Here is a 12,277-nt window from a genome sequence, read left to right as displayed (position 1 = left end):
CCATTGCACAGAATGTCCTCTTCTCTCCATCTCTGCAGTCTAAATCTCCTGTGAACATACTTTCCAGAAAAAGGGAGAGAAGGACAGCAACTGAGAGAAGATATCTGGGTGTTGCCTCTGGGTAGTCTGAAACATACGGTCTAGGCACAGAAATATTGGTACTTCATAATTTATAAGCACAAGCCCAGGCAGAATATTAGAAATTGGGACGGTGCTAGGTAATATATGCTATCTTTATTCTACAAGGCTCAGCTCAAATATTCACTCCTCCATAAATGTCCCCTGGGCACCACACCCCCACTAATGAAGCAATCTCTCCCTCCTTTGAACTTTCCAATAGCTGTACCCCTTTGTGGTATTACTACTTGAGAGTTCATATTACAGTTCTTAATATCACTTCTATAACTACACATCAATCAAAATGGCTTAAAATGAAAATGATAGACAATGCTAACTGTTGACAAAGATATGGAGCAACAAGAATTCTCTTATACACCAATGATGAGACTGTGATCTGGTCCACTTCTGAAAATTGTCTGGCAATAAATACCAAAGCTAAACATACGCACCTATCCTATGACTTGACTATGAGGTTGGAGAACACTCACTCACTGTTGCCTCTAAACAGTTTTGCCTATAGTCTTGTGCTCCATCATTGTCCTGTCTAAATACTTCCATCATTTTTTCTCCCAGCCCTACAGGCTAGTTCAGACCACTTTTCCTGATCACTCCAGCCCAGAGACACCTCCTCTTCTATAGAAAACTCTGCCATTTATCTATTACCTCTGACAAATGAATCGTGGATTCTTCACACATAAATTATGTCTTCTGGTTTTATAATGTACTTTTGGTAACATTATCTAACTTGTTCCTCACAATAACATTGTAAAGAAGGCAAAATATAGGATATTAACCCCACTTTATAGGTGAGAAAATAGAGGTTCAGAGAGGAAAAATGACTTATTCCAATTTATCTGGCCAAATTTATGCAGGGACTTATTCCAATTTATCTGGCCAAATTTATGCAAGAGCAGACAGTAGTCTTCTGAACCAAGCTCTCTACACCGAACTGCCTTATTATCAGCCACATCTTCGTGATTATCTTATCTCCCCAAAGAAGACCATACCAGGTTCCCTGAAGGCAAGAGACATTTTACACCCCTCACAGCACCAAGGAAGGCACTCAGTGGCCTACATAGTTTGGCCAATTGATTTCAATATTGTTCCTAACCTCTGAGCCAAACACAAGCATATGTCCTCTTCTTCTAGATCTCACGGGCAATGCTAAATTGTTGGAAGAAATCATGAACACAACACAGCACCCCAAATAACATTTCTTTTTTGATGGTAGGGGCGAGGGAAAAGGAAGAGCCTTTCAAGATCAGAGTAAGCTCAAGGTTCCCTCAATTTCCTAAAGTTCCATCCTACAAAGTGTTCAAAGAAGGCTGGCAGAGATAGTGGCAATGGGCTTCAAGAACCACAATTTAATTATAATTAATAAGTCACAAATTGATCAAATGCCAGAAACCACACCTCAAATAATATCACTTATAAGCAAACTGAGAGCTATTTTATTTCAAAACTGAGCATAATAAAACTTAAAATGATTCGATATGAAACTTAATTTTCTTCATTCCTAAATAAGAAGCCAGACAATATCAAATCTTTCTGGAAGTCAGCCAGAGAACTGATGTGAGGAGAATAGTGAAAGCACTAGGCAGATATCTGGACATCCAAACTTGAAGGACAATGCTGTCTCCTACCCTAACGTTCTTGAATTTACACACTGGGTGCTGGCCGCCTCAGCAATAGAGGATAAACATCTGGATAACACACAGAATAAAGGGAGAGAGGAAGGGAAAGCCAAAAATAAATCTAAACACTGGAAGTCAGATATTCAAAAGGGCCTCCTTGCCTAGTGATACATCCATCAATTCTGCTATCTAGTCTAAACCCTCAACTCAATATTTGGGCCAGGTCAGCAAGGTTAAGAAGCAGCGAAAATTTGTCATACTTTTCTATCTCCCTCTAAGACTGAAAATAATTTGAGGGCATGAATGATGTCTTGCTTGGTTTTAATGTTCTCCATAGATAGTAGGTACTCCAAAATCCTAGCATGAATGGTTGAGCTTAGGGATGGAAGGTAGTGGACTTCCAAGCATAATCATGTTACAACTAGGTAACCTACTTAGTATGGTAACTCTACCTAAAACCTTAATTTTAGTAAGACCTGATTTTAATTGATGTGAAAATCAATTTAGGGTAAGGTCTAAACAAAAGTTATGCTTGTGTTCAACTGATTCAGGCACAGCTATCATTAATATATTGACAGCAGCTGCATTTCTCAGTGCAAGCTTACAGCTATCTGCCCAAAGTCCCAGAGTTTTAAAATGGTCTATGTAAGCAAGGAACAACATTGGACTTCTCAGTGCAGCATGATTCTACATTCCAGAAAGGAGACTCAGACCTAGAGAAATAAGGAGTTATGAAAATTCTTCTTTTAAATTTACTGCTAAGCTTGCTTTCACTAGCAACGAATTACAAAGGAAAGTAGACAAACAGATCAACAGACACCATGCAAATAGTACCTTTAACTAGGCTTAGTTAAATCCTTAATAAAACAAACAAGAGACAGCTAAATACCAGACAAATGCCTCTGGAATGAAGAAAACCTGGCCTTCTAAAAGAGAATACTTACTTAGAATAAAGCAATGATTCTTACCTTGACAAACGAAACTAGTATTCAGTCCCTATGGATGGCATTTCAAGGGTCAGGTAACCTCAGTACAGGTCCTCTACTATCTCATAAAGCTAAATCACTAAGGAAATGCAAATTTCTGGCCTAGTGTTTTTCCAGTCCTAATACTGTTTGGGAATCTTATAGTTTTTATTTTCCCTTTATATGGTTTTAAACAGTTTGCTACATATGTAAATACAATTTTTTATAGTCTTGGATTCCAAGTTCGTCCCATGGGACAACAGCTCCAAATTTATAATGGAACTCAGCAAACAATATGATAAATTCATCTCACAAGCAATTTTTCAGCAATATGTCCACTCTAAAAAGTAATATCCATCTGTTTCTATACTGGAAAGTATCTATGAACCCTGAATTTAACCCTCGGAGATACTCTCGATGCTCCAGCAAAGCCTCTTCTCCTTCCAGAGAGGAATTCTTAAGCCACTTCCATAAAACCAGAAATTCAGATCGTTGAGAGGTAAAAATACTATTCAAGATTATCTAGTCCAATACCCTTGCTTTACAGACAGGAAGACTGAGATCCCAGAGAGTATTAGGTAATTATAATTAATGTGAGTTTGGCAAGCATCAAAAGCCCACTGAATGCTATTTCCCCCAGTAGAAGTGCACTGGGTATGTTGGGAGGATGGCCAGATTTGCACTTTACTCAGTGAAGCACTCCAAAAACGTGTCTCAGCCTCAGAAAACCTGAATATTCAACCACAAATCCTCCGCTCCTATACCAGCAGAGGGCAGGGGGCAGTGGACAGCCTACATGGCTCCTTGGCGGTGAAGGCTAGAACCTAGGGATAATAACTCATCCTTCCTCTCCTTCTCTCAGCAGGGACAACACATTTACACACATGAAGGCCACTGTGAAGTGACAGAAAGACACTAAAACTCTGAGGAAAAAGGAAAGGCTGTAGAAAACAGAGAAGGTAATAATGACACTTGGCTGCTGCCTGACTCTATAGTTATTCACTTAAGAGGGGAGGGGAAGGTGACCAGAGGAACCTCTAATTCCTTACTGTCCTCAGCCCCCACCTTTGGACCTTTGCAGAATTCCAGCAACTTCCCACATTATTTTATAAGGAAACAAGCCAGAGTATGTGGCTAAGCCCACATACTGAGTTAGTAACAGGGACCAGAACAAATGATCCTCAGGCCCATACTAGGTTCACAATTTATCCCACTGCCCCCTCTCTCTCTAGTCCTGAGAGTCTACTCACCATCATGGATCTGAAACTTCCTTACAGTACCCGGGGGGCAGCTGTAGGACAGCAGGCTAACATTACTGCTGTCATCTTCTCCCTTCTAGTTGTAAATTTTACACATGAATCTAAAATTGAATAAAACTAGGGGTTTTTTTTATAGAACTCATGTGAAAACGCTATTGCCACTCCTACCCCTCTACCACTGCCTAAAGGAAAAGGGGGAGAAGGGAGGAAGGGAAAGAAGGAAGAGGCAGAGAGAAAGAAAATACCTCTCCAAGAGATATTTTATCTAAATCATCATCTAGATCATAAAATGTTATTGCTGGAAGGGACCCTGGGAGTCATTACGTTACTTTCCATCGTTATTCAGATGAATAAGCCTGGACCTTTGCCACCTGACAAAAAGACTGAAGCACAGAGCAGGGTCTCCTGACTCCTGTCCGTAATAAAAATCCCTTCTTGTCTCTTTCTCCATCCTGTCCCACCCTGACCTGCTCCCACTCTCTCCCTCCACCACTGTATCTAAGTTACTGAGATTTGCTGCTGTTCTCGATGTGAGCTACTCAAGCTGTTTTACTCATCTTTGTTTTCCCAGCATCTAGCAGAGAGTAAGCAGAGGTGACTTAGGAACACACTAGCACATGGAGAGAGCAGTGCGAAAGGACACTATTTAGAGAAAAAGTAAGGTTTCCTTAGCTTAACATAAGCAGTATTCAGAGCTGTGCAAGGCCTGGATGTCTAGGAGCTAATAGATTCTCTTTTCCAAAACTGGTGTTTACATCATCCAGTTTAGCCAGGCATAGCTACATTTCTGTGCCATATTCTCCCTCACTACTGCTCCCTCCTACCCTGGCCTTCCCCACGAAGAACGGGAATAACTAGAAGATAAATGAAAGCAAATGTAAGACCCTGCATGAGAAATCCTCCCCGCTCTCTTATGTCCTCTTTCTCCTGTGTCCTCACCTCAATAAACATGGCATCCCCATCTATATTATGACTACGCCAAGTAGAAATCTAGAAGTCATCCTTGATTTCTTCCTTACTCTCCATTCCAACAATCTTTTTGTCGTATCGTTCAATTCCATCTTCTACACACACACACACACACACACACACACTTCATTTAAAACACCATCATCTCTTGCCGGCATTACTGCAAAGCCTCCTGACTGGTCGCTTTGCCTTTGGTGTTCTAGCCCTCAAATACATTCCCTAAGCAGGTAGCCAAAGATAGCTTTCTAAAATGCACACGGGATCATGGTCCCCTCACCTTGATGAAGTCCAAAATCCTCAACCTGGGCAACAAGGCCCCCTTCATGACTTGGCCTCTGCTCTGCCTATCTTGGCAGTCTCATCTTTTGCTACACCCACTCATTTCATGCTTTATACTCAAGAAATCTTGAGATACTCATTTAAACCCCTGGCCCTATTTCCTCACCTGCAGAATGAGAACAGCAGGTACCTCTCAAGGAGGTTATGGGAAGAAATGAGCTAACACAGGTTAAATGCTTAGGATAGTACCTGGTAGATAGAGTAAAAAGGGCCAAAAGTTTCAGTTATCACTCCCACCATCTCTAGACTTGCTATTTCTTCTATTTAGAACGGTCTTATCAGTCTCCTCTTTGACTCCCCATAACTCTTCTTTTCCTGGCTTATGTCTATTTTCTTCCTTGAGGTCTAGGCTTAGCCAACTCCTCTGAAGAAGTTTTCCCTGACGTCACCTCCAAGGCTGAGTTACTTACCATTCCTCTGTGCTCTCATGGTTCTTGTCCCTGTCACAATACTTCTCACACTACCTGTTGCCTTGCACGTCTTCTCCACTAGGCTGTATAAACCCAAGTCCTCAAGTTTAATACCGTTCCTGGCATGCTTAATAATTATTCAGTGAATGGAAATTTGCCAATAATGAGGTGCCCAATGAAACAGAATCTCAACAGGTAGCATTTCAAATGTTAGCCAGGTGGTTGGCTGGTCAATATGACTTTAATACCCCTCAACTAAAAGAGTCTATCCAATAAATAATTCAACACACTCTGACCTCATTATCACTCAGGGATTTGGACTTTAATATAGACCATTGGATTTTTTAAGGAAAGCACAACACATTCAGATGTTTGTTCTCTTATTACCCATCTCCAGAACCCACCCCCATCTCACCCTCCTGTTGGTATCAGGACAAAATTCTAACTACCTTTCCCAGACATAAACATCATACATACCATCACTCCACACCTCTCAAATATACGGACACAAAAGTCAAAACAAAGGGAAATTTGAGAAGCTAAATACAGCATTAAACTCCATCTTAACCACCTGGAAGCAATGAGCAGCCATAAACACCCTCTAGGAACACAAAAGCTAATCTCTCTTGTGTGTCTTTATGGAAAGAGGAGGGCACAAAGAGGGAGCATTTCATAAAGGTAATCCATTTAATCGTCCTCTGAGTAGTTCTGATCTGAGCTGCTGTCACAGCACTGCTATTCTTGATCACTGCTGCCCCATATGCCCAAACCCTGGATAGTCAGAAAGGTAGGTACAAACAAGACAAGGATGGAGAGTCCTCTGGGTTCTATTTCAAGGGTAGGAAGTCTCTTTGGAAGATACAGAGAAGTAGAGATTTCTAAAAAGGCTTCAGTGATGAGGAACTTCCATAGAGTTGGGGGAAAGGAGGAGAAAGCTTAACCAGAGGTATAACTAGCCTGGGTTCTTGCTCTAGGGCTGCATGCCGCACCCTACTGCAGATTCGGACTAATAATCATTTTGCATTTATAGAGTACATAGAGGTTAAGGGAGGCACTAAGAGTGCCAGCACTGCCAATTACGAAAGAAGAAATATATGATTATAAGGTACCTAGAGTAGTCAAATTCATAAACACAGAAAACAGAACAGTGGCTGCCAAAGGCTGGGAAGTGAGGGGAACAGGGAGTTAGTGTTTAATGGGTAGAGTCTCAATGGAGAAAGACGAAAAAACGTTAGACATAAATGGTGGCAATGATTGTACCACAATGTGAATGTACTTAATAACACGGTACAATTAAAAATGGTTAAAATGGTAACTTTTATATTATGTATATTTTTATAAAATAAAGCACACTAGCTGTAAAGTTATATTGTCTGCAGGAGTCAATTACATGACCCTGAGCAAGTCATGTAACCTCTCTCATTTATACAGTTACTCTGAAAATTAAATGAGATGCTCCACATAAAGTCCTTAGTCCAGTGACTGGTACATGGTAATTACTTAATGTTAGCTACTGTTCCTATTCACAGCTACTGTAATAAACTTTCACATTTCTCATAGTCCCCACACAACTGTGTGAGAGTTTACAGATAAGGAAACTGAAGTTCAGAGATCCACAATGAAGGGCTTAGTTCATGATATCACATCAAATTCTCTGCGCATGAGGTGTCTTCTCCTCAGCACTTATTAATTTGGTGATCTTAATAAGGCAAGTACCCTATCCTTGCTGTGTCTCAATTTGTCAATTATAGCTACAAAAAGGAGATATAAACCAAGCTCTCGAACTCCCTCACAGGACTGGGTTAGAAATGCAATCAGAAAATCGTTGCAGAAGAGTACTACAAGCCATTAATAAAGTATTATACAATAAAAGTGGTGACTTAGAGCAAAGCTTGGCCACCTTTTAATGCTACATGTGAAGCACGGAGAGTGGCTGGGATTACAAAACTTCCTTGTGATTTCAATTTACTCAGGATTCCTGGTCTTAAGGCCTGCATAAGCAGTTTAGTACTCTTTCAAAAGGTGGCAAGGTAAGATAGAAAGAAAAATATTACTGGGCCGAAGGCAGAAGACTGGGAATCCTAGTTTTGATTCTGCCACTAATGCAGTCAGTGAATTCACACAACTTACTTCCCCTTTCCAAGGTTAGCAGATAAAAAAGTTAGGCCAGATGATCTGTAAGACTCCTTCCAGCTCCTATATACAACTCCTAAACCCAGAATCTTGGAAAAGGGAAAACACAGCAGACCTCCAGACTCCAAAAAACTAATGCAAACATCAGGAGACACCCCAACACCTGGCCTAAGAACTCCCCTGCCTGATTTTCAGACACTCCCCACACCGGAGATCAAACACAATGGAAAAGTAGAACACTTGCCAAAGTTAATTTTAGTTCACTTTTACCCCCCTGGGCCTTATCTGAAAATAGGAGAAATAAAATCCTATTTGAAGGTAGAGAGCTGAAGCAGTTGACTTGAGCCATTTGCTGCTCCCCCTCTGCCAACTAGGAGCTATAAATCTAAACACTATAGAGAATATGTCAGGTTTGTCGGGGGAGGAACATGCCATAAACAAAATAAAGGACGGACCTGACTGTTTATAATGATTAAAGCTTTCCTTGAGTCAAAGGAACTTGAGTTGTGCTTGAGGTCTGGAGTCTTCTCCACCCATCAACTTATAATGGGCAATGCTTGCAAGAAATTCCTTTCCCTTGGACCCCCAGTAGCCTTAGAACAGGATTTCATCCATAATACAATGGACAGTAGCCCAGGAATCAGGAAGAACGTAGTTATGTCTCCAACGGCGTGACCCAAAGTTAAGTCAAATTCCCTCTGCACAGGGATTATACAAGCTCACACTAAGTAAATAACACGTGCTAGCAACCACGGCTTTACACTTCTGTGGCTACTGTGATTTGAAGCTAATTATTTAACCTCTCTGCGCCTTGATTTCTGCTTTTATAAATTAGGATAAGTCCAGAAGGTCGCCGTGGGCACTAAATGAAATTAAGACTTATAATTATAAAGTTCCTGAGTCAAATCCATTAAATGTTACCTTCTGGTATTAAATACTCTCTCACATATTAGTTTCCCTCCCTGAATCCACAAACACCCTTCAAGGCGACGTTCCCCCGTTTCACAGAGAGGAAAACTGAGGCTCGGCGGCAAAAGGGGCTGCCTGAAGAGCAAACCACCGCCCCAGCTCCAGGGCCTGTTGGTGATCCTCTCCAAGCCCAAGGTGTGCAAAGAGCTCAGGACCCGCAGAAGCGGGGGCCAAGGAGGCGTTCAGGCCCATGAGGTGCGAAGCAAGACCAGTTTTGCGCGCCTCCGGTGCCCGCAGACCCAGCAAGGGAGAGAAAGCCGGAAGAAACTCCGAGACCCGGCCAGAGCCGGAGGCCCGCCTGCTCCAGGCCTCTCCCGCGCGGCCTCCGCTCCCCACCCTCCTCCCCTCGCCGGGCGGGGCGGGGCGCGAGCACAAAAGACTCCAACTTCCGAGCGGGCGCGGGCCCACCCCGCCAACTCCTGGCCCAGGCCGGGTCCGCGGGAAGGAAGCGGGCAGGAAACGCCAAGGTGGCCGGGAGCTGGCGCCGATGGGCCGGGCCGGCGACCCAGGGCGGTGGGTGGGATGAGGTTCGGGGGGAGGGAGCTGGGACTTATTCGGGCTCCCGGGACTCCCAGAATGGCCGAAAAAAAGAGTTGCTAAAAATAGGCAGTAGCCCGCGCGAAGAAGTGGGCGACCAAAAAGGAACAAGGAACACCCTACACATACAACCCTAAGGAGACGCCCGCGGCCCCCACTCACCCACGCCAAGAGGTCTGGAGGAAGCCGCGCGGCGCAGAAGAAGGCGGTGCCGCCGCACTCGGGGGTGGGAGAGAGGGAGGGAGGAACGGAGGAAGAAAGGAAGAAAGGAAGAAGGCGGAACCGGCCGCGGCGTGAGGAGCTGAGCACACGCGCCGGAGTCGCCCCCGCCGCCGCTACCGCCCCCTCAGCTTCTCAGCTCTACCCGCCCTACACCCGCGCCGCTCGCGCGCCCAGCCGCACTGACAGCGGCGCGAGCTCCGCAGCCGGGAGTCCTTCCCTCGGCCGGTACCACTGAGGCAGGCGGAGGTGATAGCGCCCGGAGCTTCCCTCAGCTCGGCCCCGCCCGCCACTCCGGCCCTGACCCCAGGCCCTCCCTCTACCCCGCCTCCGTCTCCGAAGAAGGACACGGTAACACCAGCGCAGAGTCGTCTCCAACCCCGCCCTGACACAGACCGGTTTCCCAGGAACGCAGGCTCCCCCCGCCCCCAGCTTGGAAAGGTCCAGAGTTTGGGCGGGGAGAGGAGATAGGAGGGGCCGGGGCGGGGCCTGACTGGAAGGAGGGACTGAGATGGGACCCCTGGAAAGGCGGGGCTAAGGGCGAGAATAGAGACTCGCTTACACCAGTATGGAGCCTAAGGTAGGTGGCAACCGAGAGGGTGATGTTGCCAGAGAAGAGTGAGAGAAAGGTACTGAAGACAGTACAGGCCTCGCAGAGCCGGGAAGCAGGTCAGTGCTTGAAAGGAGGGGCTGTGTTTGAGGCTAAAGGGAGGTCTGCCCAGAGGAGGAGTCGAGGATGGAGCGAGGCTTGGGCGAGGCTGGGGGAGGCGGGGCTGAAGAAAAGGCCAAAAGGGAGGAAAGATTGAAAAGAGACAGGAGGAGGAGGGCCCGGAAACCAAGAAGGCTGGAGGGGCCCAAAGGTGGCCACTCTGGGGAGGAGCCGGAAGGAGGCGTGACCCAAAAGAAGACCGCGGGGTGGTGCTGGAGGTGGGCGGGGCCTAGAGATGGGGCCCAAACAAATCCGTGGGGGGCGGTGCCCAAGGGATGCGGAAGAGACCAAGTAGGAAGAAGCCCCAGGTCTTTTCACTTTAAAGGACCCAGGTGCGTGGTCTGAGCGAGGTTTGCTCTTCGCTGCCTCGGCTGGGAATGGGCTGACGGGCAGCCGTGAGGGTGAGTCTGGGGAAGAAGAGCCACTCCCACAACCCCCCCCCCAAAGGTTAGATTCAAGTACCTTTACCTTTCTGGGGTGCAGGAAACGTTTTATAAATTGATCTGGGTGTTGGTCCCCTCTCCTGAATAGCTCTGTCAGAAACCCTCACCTAAATCAGTGTTCCAGCCTCCGTGGCACAGCCGGAGAGGTCTTCCGAAAGCACACGAGGACCACTGCCCTTAAGTCTTCAGCTATAGATTTCCCTAAAGACTGGGAACTGTCCAAAACAAATTCTCCATGCATCGGCCAACGTGTGATTTCGTGATTGTATTTTTCACACCGCTTCCCCCAGTACCTGTCTAAGAGACTGGATTCCCGAGAGCGGAACAGAATTTGAAGTGACCAGACCAGCAGTTATAGCTCCACTTGTGTTGTTTATGACCTCTGTGTCTCACTTCAAAACGAAGAGAAACCAAATTACAGAAATGGTGACACTGACCAAAGCGAGGAACATTCTTCCCCCACCTCTTCTAACTTTCTGGTTCCTCCTTATGCTTCAGGTCTCTGCCTAAATATCACCTCCTCTAAGAGGCTTTCCCTGAACAACCCATCTAAAGATCTTCTCTAGTTTGGCCTCTCGTTCATTTCCTTTGTGGTATTTCTTAGTCTTGTCACTTACTAGTTTATGTGTCTTGCTTGGCTACCCTCAAATTGTGTACAGCTCTCCTTGCCATGAAGTCTGGCTTGATGTCCCAGGCTCCCTAGCAGGTAGGGTTACCCATACAACCTAGGTGACAGAGTTCTGGCCAATGCTATGCAAATAGTTCCTTAGTTACTTACCAGAAAAAGTTTTTTAAAGAGACAGACTCAACTGGCATTCTTCAGCCTTTTGTCCTTCCCCTGTGTTCTGTCTGGAACAGAGATGTGATGCATGGAGGCACAGCAGCCATCTTGAAATCTTGAGAACAAAGACTGACTTGATAAGAATGGTAAAGCATAAAAAAAGAAAGAGCCTGGATTCCTCTGGATTTCTTATGTGGGATAAATAATGCCTCATATATCTTGTTACTTTTGATTTTTGATTCTTGCTGTCGAGCACATTTCTGACTTATACAGCATAATATCTGGTTCATGGTAGTACTCAATAAATATTAGCTAATATTAGTTTACCTGTTACTTGTCATAATCACCTCATAATGCTGTTGAGATTATTACCCTAAGTTTAAAAGTGGGGAGAGTCATACTTCTTCCCAGAATAGGTTGTAAAGTTTCAATGAGATGGTAGCCGTAATAACAGCAAACATTATTGGCACTTGTGGTGTTCCTAGCACCGTTCTAAGTGTTTCACGTATATTAATTTACTTACTCCTTACAGCAACCCTGGAAGAAAACGCTATTACGCCCATTTAACAGGTGAGGAAACTGAGAGTTACAGAAGTTAAGTGACTTGCCCAAGGTCATACAGCTAGCAAGCGACAGATCCAGGATTCAAACTCAGCAGTCTTAGGATAGTGCCTGGCATCCGGGGATGTGTGTGTATATCTTCTTTTTAATTAGAAAAAAAAGTGCAGCTCGTAATTGTTATCTAAAGCCTCACAACCAGGAATTGTTAGTGAATCTGAACCCAGAATTG

General features: G+C 44.8%; 1 protein-coding gene across 3 annotated transcripts in view; it reads right to left on the bottom strand.

The window, feature by feature from the left end:
* RALY (RALY heterogeneous nuclear ribonucleoprotein) overlaps positions 1-9,729 on the bottom strand; it is a 70,509-nt gene extending 60,780 nt beyond the window's left edge. Inside the window, exons 1-2 of one of the 3 annotated variants that reach the window (XM_039864111.1) lie at positions 9,498-9,729; positions 8,285-8,527 (exon numbers count right to left, since the gene is read on the bottom strand). The gene's annotated coding sequence lies outside the window, so the exon portion shown is untranslated. The remainder of the gene's footprint in view (positions 1-8,284; positions 8,528-9,497) is intronic. The other 2 variants (XM_039864110.1, XM_039864113.1) reach the window with 2 other exon arrangements.
* Between the last annotated feature and the right edge of the window lie 2,548 nt (positions 9,730-12,277).

The sequence above is a fragment of the Pteropus medius genome, unplaced genomic scaffold, assembly GCF_902729225.1.
Source record: "Pteropus medius unplaced genomic scaffold, Ma_sr-lr_union100, whole genome shotgun sequence".
Lineage (NCBI taxonomy): Eukaryota > Metazoa > Chordata > Mammalia > Chiroptera > Pteropodidae > Pteropus > Pteropus medius.
Note: the sequence above shows the minus strand (reverse complement) of the source record. Positions and strands in the feature narration are given on the sequence as shown.